General features: G+C 44.9%; 1 protein-coding gene across 6 annotated transcripts in view; it reads right to left on the minus strand.

Annotated features, from left to right (window-relative positions):
- The window catches only part of SIPA1L3 (signal induced proliferation associated 1 like 3), a 243,923-nt gene extending 234,121 nt beyond the window's left edge, over positions 1-9,802 (minus strand). For 2 of the 6 annotated variants that reach the window (XM_045846581.1, XM_045846573.1), the window contains exon 1: positions 9,520-9,713. The gene's annotated coding sequence lies outside the window, so the exon portion shown is untranslated. The other 4 variants (XM_045846575.1, XM_045846572.1, XM_045846580.1 and 1 more) reach the window with 4 other exon arrangements.
- Between the last annotated feature and the right edge of the window lie 7,847 nt (positions 9,803-17,649).

Below are 17,649 nucleotides of genomic sequence, written 5' to 3' on the forward strand. Positions count from 1 at the left end.
CCAGGAAGCTCACTCAAACAATGCACTGTCAAGGAACTGGTCATGAGTAAGAGCCTGGGATAGTGGTAGTCTCCAGGGAAGGGAACTGGGTTGCCTTATTTTTGTTCCTTTGGTTCCACGCATGTGTGGTCACTATTCAAATTTAATGAAGCTTAATAACTCAATCAACCCTGTCATGTCTTCCCATCTCAGGAAAACAAGCAAACAAACCAACCTGTACCGGATCCTAAGTGATCTGTAAACCTGTCACCTCTCTGTCCCCATGCCCTCCTACTCTCTCCTTCTCCACTTTGCTCCAGTCACATGGGCCTCCTACTTCTTACCAGGCCCACGGTTTCAGGCCCTTTGCACTGGCTGCTCCCTCTGCCCAGACATCCCTGCTGCTCACACACAATCTCACCTCCTTTAGGTCTATACTCATGTCATCTTCCCAGGGAGGCCATCCCTGGCCACCCAGTCTAAAATTTTAACACCTCTATCCCAATACCTCATACCTCTTTCCCTGCTTAATTTCTTCCACTTAGCACTTACAATCACCTAACACAGCATACATTTTACTTATCTTGTTCACCTGTCTGAATCCTCCACTTAAATAAGAGACACATTCAAACAGCATTGTCTGCTTTGCTCACTCCTATATCCCTAGTACCTAGAAGAGTGCTCAGCTGGGTGGATACCTGAAATTTAAAAATCAGATGCAGCCCTGGCTGGTGTGGCTCAGTGGACTGAGTGCCAGCCTGCAAACCAAAGAGTCGCAGGTCTGATTCCCAGTCAGGGCACATGCCTGAGTTGCGGCCGAGTCCCCAGTAAGGGGCAAGCAAGAGACAACCACACATTGATGTTTCCTTCCTTGTCTTTCTCCCTTCCTCCCCCTCTCTCTAAAAATAAATTTAAAAATAAAATCTTTAAAAATCAAATGCAGCATGAGTATTTGGAGCTTGCTGCCCACAGAGCCAACATGTACAGCTCCACACTGGAAACACTGAAAAAAATTCAAGCTGCTGAAACTGGTGACAACGCTCCTAACATTCTCTCCACCCTGGACTCACTTCAGAGCCTTGGAAAAAAAAAGAAAGAACAAAACTAAAAGGAAAAAGTTTGAGGAAACCAGAGGGGCTGCAGAACTCTCGTCTTCCTCCCCACACACCAAGAATGTGATGTACAGACATGGGATCAGTGCTTCTGTTTCCATCAACCATCGCTACCTACTTGGCAAGCAAATAATAAACAGAAACCCCCAAATGAAGGTGCACTCTTTTCCTGCCCCTTCCACACAAGGATTTCTGCCACACACTGATTCACTGTTCACTTACAAACCCCAAAAGAACAAATGCAATAGGAGCCTCTAGTCATGATGCAGGGGCTAGGGGGTGGGGTGGCAGGTGTTTGCTGTAAAGAAGTTTTAATAATTGCTGGGTTGATGTAAAATATCATCAGGTCTAAGGCGCTGTCACAAGCCACATCTTGCCCTGGTCCTTCTGCTATCAAGTGTCAGAACAGAAAGGGGGCACTTTCCCTGCCTTCCACTGCAGTGCTCAAGGCAAATCAAAAGATGGATTCTGGTTCTGTGTGGGACCTCAACAAAGCACCATCAGTGGAAGTATCTGTGCACGTCTCTCCTGAGGGGAGAATGGGAGAAGATCTGAGGATCTTGTTGGAACTCGTCCTTGGAAAAAATGTAGGAGGGGCCCCATGGTCAGGTGCCGGAGGGAAACATCTTAGGAAAGAGGGACTCAGCAAACTGACTCAGAGGGCCAATGCCACTGCGGCCAGTACTCAGAGCAGCAGGGGAGGCATGTGGCCACTGGAGCCTCACAGATGTCCTCAGTGCTACCAGATGCTACTTTACTAAAGCATTTCTGAAGCCATGGGTCAAATATTGGCTCATTTCACAAAGAGAAAAAAACCCTGTGTTTACTGTGCAAGTGGATGGAACAGAGACAGGGAATTCTCCCACACATACACTTGGGCTTGAAACACACAAATGCTGAGTGAAATTTGTTGTACTGGATACTTGTCTCTAACTTTTCGTGATGAGCCATTTCAAACACACAAAGGTGTGGAAAGACGAGTATAATAAATCCCCACTGGCCAGCTTCAACAATTACCAACTCATGGTCAATCTTACTTCATCTCCTTATTTGCTCATACACTTGTCCCCTCCACTCCCTGCTGTTCATATTATTTTGAAGCAAATCCCAGACATCGGAAGAATTTGTAGGTATCTCAGAAGGTATGTCTTAAAAGACAAGGTTTTATTTTTTAAAAGAAGAACCACAGTATCATTATCACATCTAAAAAATTAACAAAAACTCATAATATCAAATATCCAGTTCATTTTTGTATTTTAAAGAAAAGGGAAGTATAGGTTCCCAAATTATTAAAAAAAAAAAAAAAAAAAAAAGCCCAAGCCCAGAGAGGTGTTCATGCCCAGAGGCTGGAACTAGTCTGTATGGTCCTGGTTTGTCCACCTCACTCATCCTTGTGTCCATCTGTGGAGAGACCACAGACTGAGTGTTTAAGAGCCTGAAGTCTGGAGCCAGAGGCCTGGGTTTGAATCCTGGCTTTGACATTCACCAGCTTTGTGACGTGCGCTTCTCAGGGCTTTAGTATCCTTATATGGAAATGGGAATAATAACAGTACCTACCCCATATGGTAGTTCTGAGGATTAAACAAGGTATACAATACCTGAAAAGCAGACACAGCAGTGCCTTATACACAATAAGAGCTCAGTGAATGCTGGTTAGTATCATTAATTCAGCCAAAAGACATTTACTGAGCAATGCCAGGTGTCGACCAACAGTAGGAGATAGAGTGCTGAGGTTAAAACTCTTGTGAATCACCACCTGGGGACATAAACAGACTCAGAATTTCCAGCACCTGCCTTATTTGGGTAGGAAGGCCCAGTTCATCCTGCCCCTGAGATGGGGAACCCTGAACCAAGGGAGTAACTAAAAGTCTAGAACAATGACTCCCATAGAGTTGACACAGGAAAACACTGTGACATCCCTCTGCCCATGTCCCCATCCAGCAATGCCTCTCTGGATCACAGCAAGGGCAAGGTGCATAAACAGAGTAAACCCTGCTGTTGCTGAGCTCACAGGAAGACACCACATCGCTTCCACAGGAGGCTACAGCTGAGAGGAACAGAGTCAGCAGACAAAACAGAGAAAAGAGGCTTCATGCCCAACGAAGCCACTTAGAAATGAAATTTCAACAGGCTGGTCCCTTTTATTGCTTTCCTCATTCTCGCTGCCTATCCTCCTCCTCAGCCCCCCAAACTGCACTATGTCCTGGGAGGTAAAACCTGTTTTCACCAAACCTAGAGCTCAGCTTAAGGGGTAGACCTGTCAGTCACTCTGGTCTAAACCAGCATTCCAGCACCAACAAACTCAAGGGTCAATGCTGACAAACTCTGGGGATCCATTTTGTGCGGGGAGTCCTTCCTATGATTTTCACTGCTAAAACTCAAACTCCACTCCCTCAAACACCATCTAATGCAGCACATACTATAGTATGGTCTTCGGACCTGACTTCAAATTCTGCCTAACCCTGAGCAAGTGGCTCCTCATCACCAAACATCTATACAATGGGGGTAATCATAGTCCCTGCCACCTCAGAACACAAGGCACACAACCCCAAGCACTAAGGACAGTGCCTGAAGGTGTCTCTAATGGACAGCAGCTGCGAAGTTAGCTGTACCTGCCTATGATAAATATGCTTTTCACCACTCATCCACCCTTATTCACCGAGATAAAACAGATGGCACCCCTGATTTACATGTGAGTCTTATACCCTAGACCCACACTGTCCAATACAAGTGGCTAGTGAGCAAATGAAAAGTGGCCAGTACGATTGGAAATGTGCTGAAAGTGTAAAATGCGCCCTGGCTATGTGGCTCAGTTGATTGGGGCGTCATCCTTTAAACCAAAGGGTGGTGGGTTTGATTCCCAGTCAGGGTACATACCCAGGTTGTGGGTTCAATCCCCAGTTGGGGCACATATGAGAACACAACCAATCGATGTTTCTTTCTCACATCGATGTTTCTTCCTCTCCCCTCTTCTCTCATGATAATTTTTAAAAAATGTCCTCAGGGGAGGATTAAAAAAATTAATAAAATACAAGTGTAAAATGCACTGTATTTCAAAGACTTCATGTGGACAAAAAGAATGTAAAGTATCTCAATAATCTTTATATCGATTACATGTTGAAATGATAATGTGTTGGACGAATTAAAATATATTAGTAAAATTAGTTTCCTGTTTCTTTTGATTTTTAAAAATGTGGCCACTATAAAATTCTAAATTACAGACATGGTCCACACTAGTGGCTAGCACTGTATTTCTGATGGACACACTCCCGCAGACCTTTGAGACCAGTGTCTGCTTGCTCACCTTCACACTGTCAGTGACTAGCATGGTGCCCTGCACACAGGCCAGGTAAAAAAAAAAAAGTTTCAAAGACGGCTGGATGAAAGATGTTCTCCATAGTCCTGGTCTTAAAAGTGCCCACTACTGTCCTCACAGCTAACCAGAACTGCTCCATTCAAAATATTTAACAACTAGTAAGGTCCAGGACATACCGAAAGGGACACAGTCATGCTGGCTGAAGCAAGGTCCTGGGCCACACAACACCTGAGATGCTGGGCTGTATCCATAATGCTGGTTTGATGCTTAGAAGTACTCTTTCCCCTGCCAGCCCAAATCACCTTGCAAAGCTCACCCACATGGGACATTCGCCTTGCTAACTATCCTTTGACATCTGGCCTGTTTCTTGTTAACCTGTGTCTGGCGTGGGAGCCAAGTGGCCAACCTTGTTTTGAGGATAGGCTCTGCTGCAGAGCCTTCAGTTCTACAACAACCAAACATTCCAACAGAAATCGACCCCACTGCATTTGTCAGTAGAAACAATGCCACCGTATATCCAGACCAGTCTTGCTGCCACATGAATTAGGTACTAGATATACTGAATTTTTTGGACTGTAAGACACACCAGACCATAAGACGCACCTAGGTTTTAGAGGAGGAAAATAGGAAAAAAAATTTTGAAGCAAAAAATGTGGTAAAATATTTAATAACATAAATAACATAGGCCGCTGTCCCCTCTCCACACAGGGAGCCAGGTAAGCTACATTCGGACTATAAGACGCACCCCCCCAAATTTGGGGGGAGTGCATTTTATAGTCCAAAAAATACGGTAGTCTGTAGGGTTTCGTGTCAAACAACAGAGAAAACACTGCCTCGACTTCCTGAACTTGACTTAGCCTAGTGAAGAGGGCCTGGGAAGAGAGGGAGTTAGGTATGAGGGCGAGGGAGTCTGAAGCCAGCTTCCTCACTTATAATGTGAGACCCATAAACTTAACTATTTCATTGGACTCGTGAGGATTAACTGAGGAAAAGTGTGAAATGCTGAGAAAAACAACTACCACATAGTATGCGCTAGGTAAACATTAGCTGCTTTTATTATCATTATTATTTTATAAAATTAAAGTAGCATTGCCCTGGCTGGCGTAGCTCAGTGGATTGAGCGCGGGCTGCGAACCAAAGTGTCGCAGGTTCGATTCCCAGTGAGGGCATATGCCTGGGTTGCAGGCCATGACCCCCAGCAACCGCACAATGATGTTTCTCTCTCTCTCTCCCTTCCTTCTCTAAAAATAAATAAATAAAATCTTTAAAAAAAAAGTAGCATGAACTTAATAAATGGGAATTTGTCCTTCTCCAGCCACAGGGATACTGTTTTTGCAGCCATCTCCTTCCTACTCTGGGCCTTTGCACTGTTGTTCCCGCCATCTGGAATGTTCCACCCCCAGCTCTTGACACAGCTGATGTCCCTTGTTCATTCAGGTCTCTCAGCTCATGTGCCTTTCCTAACCATTCAAGCTAAAGTAACCACCCCTTCCTCACCACCAGCCTGCTCCGTCAGCCATGTTCTAGCCTGTAAAACCATCTGAAATCACCTAGTTTACTTCGTCTCCCCAGCTAGAATGTAAACCCTAGGAGAGCAAGGATATTGTCTGTCCTGGTCTCTGTCTAGGGTTTGTGCTTTTAGCCACTATGCTACACTACCTATGTACCAGAATACTTACTGGGTGTGTTTATGAAGGTAAAATACCAGAAACAACCTAAAAGTCCAGCAACAGGGGAATAGAGCAAGGTCTCTCCATATTTAGAAGAATATGAGTCTAACTGTTAGAATGAGTCAGATCTGCATATGATAACTTGAAGGGAGATGCCCTATCACAGTCATTGAAAAACTCAAGTTACAAATATGTGCGGCTTGATCCCTACCCTCCTTTTTGGGAGTGGTGAGGGAGAAGGAACAAAACAATCAATACACACATTTATACATCCTTTGAAGCACAGAGATAGCCATCCACCCAACTCCCCAAGGGAAGAGAGCATATCCATTTTGTTCACTGCTAAGTCTCCAAGCCCTAATAGTAGATACTTGGTAAATACTTGCTGTTTCAATGAATGGTTATCTCTAGAGGAGGGATTTTAGATGGAGGATGGCACCCATTATTTTCCTCATACATCTCTGTATTGTTTGACATATTATAATGAACATGCATTTCTTGCATAACTTTTTAAAAGGCAAGTTCAATCCATTCTCACACACAAAAAGTTAGGCTGTGACCACAGCAATCCTCAGAAACAGGAGGAACACCAGTCCTGTGGAAAGCGCCACAGCCTCTCACTCTACCCACTAAAAACAAACACTTTACATTAAAGGAAATGACTGTTTAATTCTTTTATTAAAACATGAATACATTTAATTTCGATTTTGTGAGTTAAATACATAACAAGGTTAAGCTGTTACCATAACCTGTGTCATTTTTTAAACCTAAGTTTGAAATATACTAGCAAAATCTATTTTACAGAAAAAAAGGGCACCAATCACACTGTGCATTCTAAATTCCGTTTTTGATTTACTACCTAATAACTGCAATGTCTGAAAAATAGGTTCACATTTAAATCTTAGACCATTCCACACAGACTGCAAAAAAGCTATGTGCTGTTGTCACTAACAAAACAAAAAAAATTTTAAATGTCACTGCGTTATTTCATCAGATGAAATAAACACTCACGTAAATTCGGTGGCCATCACAAATTTAATCGAAAGCATAGGTTCCCATCATCAAATGAAACCACAATGACAGGTTCTGGATAACAGACTCAACCTAAATGGGCATCTGATAAATTCCCTTCCCAGCCTTTTTCCAGGTGTGTGCTGCCACCCGAAATGCCAGGGAGGACCTTCCCATACAGGACATTTAACCTGCTGACAAGGTATAACTTTTCAGAAAGGAATGAACGACTCAGCCAAGCTCTGCCAGGCTAAAACTATAGAAATGGGTCCCCTGAAAGCAAGGCTTTGCTTGATGCCACACCTGTGGCCACTGCAGTCTGTCCAAATCTATATCAACTTCTCTGCCCCCCACTAACACAATGTTTTGAATACATTAATCCTTGGTGACTTTAACAACCCCGCCCAAAAACTCAACACAGTCAGAAAAGGCCACCTCCAGTTACCTAGGGGGCCCTTCAGTACCCACAAGATGGGAGATCAAGGTGGGCCAAAGAAAGGATGTTTCTAGAAAATCATCTGGACCTTGCCACTCAAATAGACCTTGGAAGGCTGGGTGAGAAAAGCCAACTCCCAAATTTCTGGGTTGGGCAACTGGGTCAGTATTGGCCCATTTGCCAAGATGGTCACTACTGGTTCTGAGAAAAGGAGATTAGATTGAATATGTTGAGTTCATGGTACCCACGGGACAATCACCAGGGGACATCAAGGAGCTCAGGGGGCCTATATATATATATATAGAGAGAGACAGAGTCAACTGCTGACATGAAGCACAGGAGTGAATGTTCTGGCTTGAGGGAAAAGGGGTGTGTGACCGAGCAGGGGTCTGTTGATAGCAGGTCGGCACCTCTTTCTTTTCAGGTCCTTATACAGCAGTGTGTTCCACAATTTAAACTTTAGTGAACAAAAATGGGGGAGGGAGTGAGGGCAATAACATTGTCACTGCCCTGCCCTATAAACAAGCAGCAAAGGCCTATCAAGAAAAACAAGATACATTTATTAAGTGCTTATTATGCACCAGGCTCTGTGCTAAACACTATACATGAATTATCTCCTGGGATCATCAAAACAATCCTGGCATAAAAGTCCGATGACTGCCACTTCACAGAAGGGGTACTGAGGTTAGGAGTGAACTGTGGAGGAGCTCAGGGCTGTCATGTCACAGCCCACAGTCAAGCAGTCTCTGGACCAGATGGAGAACATTGAAGAAAAACAATTATTTTATATAAGAGCTGTTACTTAGTGAGAGAATACAATCTTAGCAAATCCTTACAGCCCTCTGAGGCTGATATTGTTATCCCATATTACAAATGAGGAACATGAGGCTTCAGGACAGGAAGTCAACTAGACCAGTTTTGAATCTGGCCCACTGGGGGAGACTAAGACTATTGCCAGAGCCCCACCCTCAAAGGGTCTCTGGGACACTGGAAAAACGCTGAATGGGACCATTTATTAAAAGCTTTGTGCTAGCTGCTCTTCTAAACACTTTACACATTGTATTTGCATTGCATCCTCGAAACAGCTCTGTAAGGTGACCATAAAAAATCCCCATTTTATAGACCAAGGCACAGGTGGGCAAAGTCAATTCACAAGATCACACAGCTGGTAAATGGCAGAGCCTAAATGTGAATTAGGTTCTCTTTGCTTCCCAAACCAAAGCTCTTAACAAAATTTCTATGGACTCCGCTTTTTACATGCACACCCTCAACTAACCCTATGTGGTCACTAATACCTTCACTCCATTTCTCCGGAACTAACAATAACGCAAACACATAATCGCCAGATATCAGCATCTCAACAGCAAAGGAAAGATACTCTTCTTCACCCGTTTGACCAAAAGGGGAAACGGAGGTTCGGCACGGTTTTCCTAGGTCGCAACTCCGGAGTGCCAGAGCCAGGACGCGAACCCACTGCACCCTGACTCCCACTCATGTTCTTCCGCAAAGCGCCGGGTAGTAGGTCTGGAAAGTTGAGCCACGCGGGACCGAGTTCGGCAGGTCCGGAGGGCGCGAGTCCCCGCGCCGCCGCCACCACCACAACCGGTGCTCACCCCCGTTCGTCCGCCGGGTCTCCCGCTCGTACTGACCCTCGCTCGGGGTCCGAGTAGACACCGATTCCCCACCACCCTTAAGTGAGGCCGCCCCTGCTCCTGGAGGCACATACCTAGGCTTCCCCGCTGCTAGCCCTGCGGGACCCACGACCCCGACGTCCAGCCCCGCACCGTTTGCTAGAGGCGCAGCCAGCTCTGGTGGCTCGAGTGACTTCCAGGCAGCCCACTTCCAAGCCGCTTCGCGCGAGACCTCCTGGGAACTGTAGTCTTTCCCTAGGGGGCAGCAAACTGAAGGGGGGGGGGGGGAGAAGGGCCTGGCGCGCAGGTGCTGCCGGGAGCAGTAGGCGCAGCACCGCACCACCTTCTGGGAATGGTAGTTTACCTGTCACCTCCGTGCAGCTCCAGTCCCCAGAGCACTTCCGCAGCCCCGCAGGGAGTAAAGGATGGAGGCGTGTCTTCTGCAGACTCCAACCCTGTTGCCACGCTCCTCGCTCCACAAGGACGGCTTTTCGCTTTCTTCCAGCCCTGTCTGCCTCCTTCTCTTTGGCAGCTCCTTTCCCTCCCTCTCCGCTAGGCTCGAGGTACTTACCCCGAGGGCGCAAGGTTGGGGAGAAGCTGGGACAGCACAGCACTGCGTTAGACCTCCAATTGAGTGGTGCGGTGGAGGAGGGCGTCTGTGCGCGCTCGCGCACGCGCGCTCGCTTGCCAACTCCAGTCTAAATTGCCGCCGGCCGGGTGGGAAGGACTGCTTTTACTTCAGCGCGCGCGCGCGCGCGCTAGGTCGCGCGCTGGGCTTTTTACTGCCGACCGCGCGCTAGTGCGCACGCGTGCTCACACCCCCTCGTTGGGGTCAGTCAGCCAGGCGCGGGGTTAGGGGGCTAACCGTTGTGTCCTGGGAGTCCTGCGGCACCATCCCCTAAGGTCGCTTCTCAGGCTCTCCTAGGTCTGGTTCGCCACATAGGAGCTTCTGGGTGTGCCACCACACACGTCGTAGCCATCCCTTGTTGAGAGCCCTGTTGTCGCAGGTAATAGGCGCGGCCCCGGATTTGAAGAGGCGGAGACGGCCTCCTTCCCAACCACGCGGAAGGCCAGTACGTCCAAATGTGTGTGGACTCAAGTGTGGTAGCCATTCCCCGGCTTAGACACTTCCAGAGCTTTGCTTCGAGGGGAGCCTCAGTACCACCACCCAGGAAGCTGCCCAGAGGCCATTATCTACTGACCGTTCGTTGATCATACATTCTGAGGGAAACTAGTGTTTGTTGAGTATCTATGGCCTGGGAAATTCCGTCCAAATTCAGCCCACCTCTTCACATAATAAATATCCAATCCGCCCCCCCCCACTTTTAAATGGATGTTGCTACTCCTATTGCATAGGGTTTTACCCAAGGAATTGGCTGGAATTGCAAGGACCTCTGGTCAAACCTAGTCAGTCCCCTTTCCACATCATCCGTCCTTCCAAGATGATCAGTAAGACTTGAAGCTGGCAAGCGTATATTTCTTCTTTGGAGAGGGTAGGAGTCGTTCATTTGCTGATCCAGTAAACAAATATATTAAGCACAGGAGACAGGAGAAATCAAGACCGACTGGGTTCCTACCCTAAAGGAGCCAAGTCCAGTATGTATATCAGACCACAGCGGACAGTGACCATCTAAATCACTACTACCTAATAGGGATATAATCCAAGCCACATATGCAATTTTAAATTTTACATTAAAAATAAAAAGAAACAGCTCTGGCCCGTGTGGCTCAGTTGGTTTGGAGGATTGTCCTGGTTCCATTCCCGGCCAGGAAACATACATAGGTTTCGGGTTCAATCCCGCTCAGGCTGCTGACCTAAGTGCTTGCTCTCTCTTTCTCTCCCACCACCCACCCCTGTCTCCCTCTCTCCCTCTCTCTCCCTCTCTCTATCTCTCTCTCTCTCTCTCTCTCTGCGCCCCACTTCTCTAGAGTCAATGAGTATGTCCTCTGTATAGATAAGAAAAAAATAAGTGAAATTAATTTAAATACTTTATCTAACCCAATATATCCAAAATAAGTTATGTCTAATAAAAAAAATTCACATTGCTTCAATTTTGAAATTTTAGTTAAAATTAAAACAGGCATTAACAAAGATATTCATTTGTGGCCCTGGGTTGTCATAGCAAAAGGTTGGACCCTATCCAATGTCCACTAATAGAAATTTGGATAATAAATAAATGATAGTTTGGCCACACAGTGGAAATCATGCAACTGTTGGAAAATGAGACAAAGCTATGTATATTAATATGAGTTCATCTCTAGAATATGTTGAGAAAAATGTTCAGAACCATGTATAAAGCATACTACCATTTGTATAAGAAAAAGAATATTTTTTACATACATGCTTTTGTATGTGCAGAAAAATATAAAGACAACCAGTGTACCTTTGTGAAGGGGAAGCAGGCAGGTGATCAGGTGTGAAAAGGTGACTTTCTTTTCATTATATGCTCCTTAATATGTTTTGAATATCTTTACCATGTCCCTTTTTTTTTAAGATTTTATTTATTTATTTTTAGAGAGGGGAGAGAGGGGGAGAGGGAGAGAGAGAGAGAGAGAGAAACATCAATGTATGGCTGCTGGGGGTCGTGGCCTGCAACCCAGGCATGTACCCTGACTGGGAATCGAACCTGTGACACTTTGGTTCGCAGCCCACACTCAATCCACTGAGCTACGCCAGGCAGGGCTACCATGTCCCTTTTTAAAAGTTGTTTAGTAATTAAATGGAGGGTGATAGCTAAGTCATAGGATCATTTTAAGAATTAAAGTAAACAACTTATAAAATTCCTGCCTACCACCTTACAACTTAATCAATTCTGGATGCTATCATTACTCCCAGGTAACTCTTCAATCAATAGAAACTAGTCCACCCTGATAATGTATCTTTGTTAGCCTGAAAATTGTTTCTTTCTGTAAAGATGGTAAAGTTTATTCTACCTGTGAAGTCACCTATAAAGCCAGAGTAGCGTTCCAGGCCCTAGGAAGAGATTTGGGCTCCTTATCAGTAATATCACTCAAAAAAGTATAAGTAAGTAACCCAACATTGACCTCTGGCCTTACAGTCCCTCTGACATTGTAGCCAACTCATTAGGCCTTTCTAATGCCAGCTGGGCTTTCTGCACCCCTGTCCCCAAACATGAGAGCCACCTGCAAAGCTGTGGGATCCACGCAGGGCCCTACCTCAAAGAGTAACACACCTTTCTTGTTATATGTACTCATTGCACTTTGTTCTTTTCCTACTTAAAACTAAATCACTAGTCCTGGCTGGTGTGGCTCAGTGGATTGAGCATGGGCACTGGTTGGATTCCCAGTCAGGGCACAAGTCTGGGTTGCGGGCCAGGTCCCCATTAGGGGGTGTGTGAGAGGCAACCACACATTGATGTTTCTTTCCCTCTTTCTTCCTCCCTTCCCCTCTCTCTAAAAGTAAATGAATAAAATCTTTAAAAAATCATATGGAAAATTGAATCACTAGCATGATTTCATGTTTTAAGATTGAGAAGTTGCAGAAAGCTTCAAAGAATAATAAAATCAGAATTTCTATTGTAATAAATTATATGACTATTCTTTGATGTATGCCCTCCCTGCTGAACTGTAAGCTGTTTGGGGCAACAACTGTATACCCTCACACTCCTATAACAGAGCATATGGAGCCAATGAAGAATCAAAAGGAGCCTGGGGGGCCAATAGTGTTGTGTAGTGCCCCCTAGAGCTAATTCTCTATTACAAAGGCAGGGCTAAGGGGTGTTGGCCTTCCAACCTACCTGCCACTGACAGTATGTTGGAGTGGGCTGCAGCTAAGAAAAAGGATGTAGTGCCAGTGTCAGTGCACAGTCACAAACCTGGTTTGTTGCCATAGTCAAAACGACATACCATGTCTCAGCCCCAAATACTGATACCTACCCCCAAGTTGACTGGAAGGCTTGAATTCTCCCATTAGATCATCTTTGAGTTATTAAGGTATATAAAAAAAAGTCAAGACCATTGGAATTAAGGCATCTGGAGTTCATTCTAGACTTGCTTTTAAGGACAGGTAATGGGATTAGGGAATCAAATGGGGATTTTAGAAATTTCCTCTGACGACTACCTAAGGAAGCTGATGTATGGGATGGAAGAGAGTGGCAAAACAAATAAATAAACAGAGGTTTGAGGTTTGAAAGCCTTTTTCATTAACCACCAAGGAATGTGCTCCCAAAGGGTCCCAACCACTTACTTTTTGTAAACTGGTCAAGAGACATTGGACCCAGAGGAGATATATGGAGCAATGGAAACTGATGGCAGTGATTGTAAATTTGTTGCTAATGATGCCTCTCTCAGCAGCTCTGGGGCCTCAAGGAACCAGTGAGGTAAATTTGAGCTGTGGGGCCTGGCCTACAGGGCCATCTACTAATGTGCAGGATATGAAGCAGATCCTACTGGCTCCTGAAAGGTGGTGCCTTTGCAGCAAGTGCAGGGTTTCAGAAGAACAGAATGTAAAAAGATAAGGCAGGAAGGCAGGATTCAGCCTTGGGGAAAGTGAAAGGAGACAGAAGGGTTGCTGATGTTTGACAGCCAGTCCCCAGTTCCCATTCGTAGATTTGCAGGTCAGAGAGCTTCCTTAGCATCAGATGGAAGAGTCTCTTCCTGATTCTGTCTGATATGGAGAAAATCCTGAAATGTGGATTGCATCTTAGTCTTGAATCTGTGTAGCCTTGAACACTGCTCTTCTCTGAATTCATGTTCCTTGTATTCATAATGGAGTTGATATCTGTTGTTAAGAATTCTTTCAAGAACTGATGAAGCAATTAACGTGAAACCTTTTTGTAGGCTCTAATCCATTCTACAGATGAGATGATGATACCTTTTGCTTGCTCCTTTGCCCAAAATCCAGCTGTGAAGACTCTGGCAACACAGGGCCTAGGCTTAGCCATAATAGAGGGTGGGTTCTGCTGACCTTGCCTTAGGAGGCCCAGGACAAACTGGTCAGGAACTCTTAACAGCGCTCCAAACCAGTGGTCCTTGGATTTTACTGTGAGGTAAGAGCTGAAAAGCTTGTTAAGAGTCAGATTTTTGGGTACTGCCCTCAGAGTTTCCAATTCAGTGGGTCTGGGGTGGGGCCCAGTAGTTTGCATTTCTAACAAGTTCCCAGGTGACGCTGACACTCCTGACCTGAGAATCACACTTTGGGGAGCCACTTTTTTATTTTAATATATTTTATTGATTATGCTATTAAAGTTGACCCATCTCCTTGTTTATTCCCCTCCACCCTCCATGCACCTTTCACCAGCATTCCCCCTCCCCTTAGTTCATGTCCATGGTCGTACATATAAGTTCTTTGGCTTCTCCACTTCCTATACTATTCTTAACCTCCCCGTATCTATTTTGTACCATTTATGCTTACTCCCTGAACCTTTTTCCCCATTCTCCCCACACCCCTCCCCAATGAAACCCTTGATGTGATCTCCATTTCTGTGATTGTGTTTCTGTTCTAGTGGTTTGCTGAGTTCATATTTGTTTTTGTTTAGATTCAGTTGATGATAGTTGTGAGTTTGTCGTTATTTTACTGTTCATAGTTTTGATCATCTTCTTTTTCTTAGATAAGTCCCTTTAACATTTCATATAATAAGGGTTTGGTGATGATGAACTCCTTTAACTTGACCTTATCTTGGAGGCACTTTATTTGCCCTTCCATTTTAAATGATAGCTTTACTGGATAGAGTAATGTTGGATGTAGGTCCTTGCCTTTCATGACTTTGAATACTTCTTTCCAGCTCCTTGTTGCCTTCAAGGTTTCTTTTGAGAAATCAGCTGATAGTTTTATGGGAACTCCTTTGTAGGAAACAGTCTCCTTTTCTCTTGCTGCTTTTAAGATTCTTTCCTTATCTTTTGTCTTGGGGTAATGTAAGTATGATGTGCCTTGGTGTGTGCTTCCTTGGGTCCAACTTCTTTGGGACTCTCTGAGCTTCCTGGACTTCCTGGAAGTCTATTTCCTTTGCCAGGTTTGGGAAGTTCTCCTTCATTATGTGTTCAATTCCTTGCTTTTCCTCTTCTCCTTCAAACACTCCCATGATTTGGATGTTGGAATGTTTAAAGTTGTCCTGGAGGTTCCTAAGCCTCTCCTCATGTTTTTGAGTTCTTGTTTCTTCATTATTTTCTGGTTGAATGTTTATTTCTTCCTTTTGTCCAAATTGTTGGTTTGGGTGCTGGTTTCCTTCCCTTCACTGTTGGTTCCCTGTATATTTTGCTTTATTTCACTTTGCATAGCCTTTACTTCTGTCTCTATTTTGTAACCATAGTGAACCACTTCTGTGAGCATCCCAATTATCAGTGTTTTGAACTCTGCATCTGATAGGTTGGCTCTCTCTTCATTGCTTAGTTCTATTTTTGGAGCTTTGATCTGTTCTTACATTTGGGCCTTTTTTTTTTTTTTGTCTTGGTGCAGTTGTTACATTGTAAGGGGTAGAGCCTTAGGTATTCACCAGGGCGGGGCAACCCAGGCCTCTGTGTTGTGGCACTGTACATGGGGGAGGGGTCCACGAGAGAACAATGCCAATTGCTCAGCTCTTGGCCACCTTTTAGTCACTTTCCCCACTTCCTACAAGCAAATTGTGCCCTTCTGGTGCTGATTCCTGGGTGTGCGGGTTTGTATAAGTTTTAGGACTCCATGGGCCTCTCCAACAAACTCTTCTGTGAGGCTTGGAGTTTCTCCTACTGCCGCAACCCCCACAGGTCTTCATAGCCAGAGATTTTTGAGGCTTTCTTTCCCCGTACTGAACCCTAGGTTATGCAGTCTGTCTCGTTCCCCAGTTGTTCCTCCTTGTTCATCCATACACGAATGTGGGACCTCCCGGTCCCCCAGTCCCAGCTGCCACCTTACCTTCCCTGGTCCTCTAGCCACTGCCTTGCCATGTGTCCTCTCTACCCTGGCTGCCTGTCTCTGGCCCTCCTACCAGTCTGAATGAATGTTCCTTCTTTAACTCTTTGGTTGTCGGATTTCCCTACAATTCAATTTTCTGGCAGTTCTGGTTTTTTGTTTCTAAATTTCTTGTCCTTCTTTTGGTTGTGGGAGGAAGCAAAGTGTATCAACCCCAGCCTCCATCTTGGCTGGAAGTCCTAGGGAGTCACTTCTTGAAACTGAAAGTTCACCAGTCTCCTTCATCTGTCAGGCACAAGGATGGCCTCACTTCCATTGCCCTCTGCTGGCCAGACTATAAACTTAAGTGATGTTTCCAGAACAAGAGGAAAGTACTAAGTATTGGTTGGAAGGAAAGAAATACTTGTCTGACAAACAAACCAGTCTAAAAACAGCAATCACAATAATTGTTTGTTGCTTCAGAGTATACTTTAAAAAGTATTAACAGAATTATTTGATCTTTGCAGCAATCCTGTGAAGGCAACACTTGCATTTTCAGTTTACAAATGAGGAAAACAAGCCCATTGTCTGACCAGTAAAGAGAGACTCCCTGTGGGAGAGGGCTTGTTAAAAGTAGGATTTTCTCTGGCCAGGGGGTTAAGTTACTTTGAGTGTCATTCTGTACACCAAAAGGTTGAAAGTTCGATCCCTGGTCAGGGCACATAACTGGGTTGTGGGTTTGATCCCTATTTGGTGTGTATGTGGGAGGCAATGGATCGATGTTTTTCTCACATTGATGTTTCTTTCTCTCTTTCTCTCTCAAGTCAATGAACATATCCTCTTCTCTATGAGGATTAAAAAATGTAGGATGTATTCACAATCCAACTGAAAAAAGTGGAGGTTTATTCTTCTGAAGGTCAAAGACGAGAGAGTGCAAAAGAGGATGATAGATGATTCACGTGTAAGGAAGCTACTTGATTCCACCAGCCTGGGAAAACCTGCAAGGCCAAATGGCTGGATCCTTTCTCCAGCTGTGATAGGTGGGCTGACCCTTAGTCCTGGGGGCCCAGCATCTTAATTTCCTATTTCAGTAGTCAGACTTGAATGTCCATGGAATCATCTAGGGAGCTTGTTACATATGAAGGTTCCTGAGTCCCACTTCCAAGGTTCTGCTTCAGTAAGTCTAGAGAAGGCCCTAGGGATCTTCATTTAAGACATACCCCCTCCCCTGGGAACTTTGGGAACTCCTAGTCCTTGCAGAATGCTCTTTTAACTGGCTGCCATCAGCAAAGAAATGTTTGCCTGGGATGGTAAACATGGTATTCCTTTCTAGCCCCGCTCTGCTTCCCTCACCCATTGTATCCCACTGGGTTATGATAGCTAAGATTTAGTCCCCAATTTCTTTATGTACCCTCTCCAAGCCTCAGTTTTCTCATCACTGAAATGAAGTAATACCTACCTTACTGGGCTGGGGTGAGTATTACATGAGAAGGTATGTCTCATTTATAGTTCCTAACATTCAAAAAGTGTGCAATAAACATGAGTTCATGGATCTTGCTTTCTGATTCCTAGATTCCCAAAAAGTAGTAGTGGTTAAGCTCACTTCTTTTGGATTTCCACAGGTTTTTAAGCACTGGTACTGAGCAAAACGAGGGAATAATCAAGGCG

The sequence above is a fragment of the Phyllostomus hastatus genome, unplaced genomic scaffold (assembly GCF_019186645.2).
Source record: "Phyllostomus hastatus isolate PE091 unplaced genomic scaffold, TTU_PhHast_1.1 phas_contig_5, whole genome shotgun sequence".
Taxonomy (NCBI): Eukaryota; Metazoa; Chordata; class Mammalia; order Chiroptera; family Phyllostomidae; genus Phyllostomus; species Phyllostomus hastatus.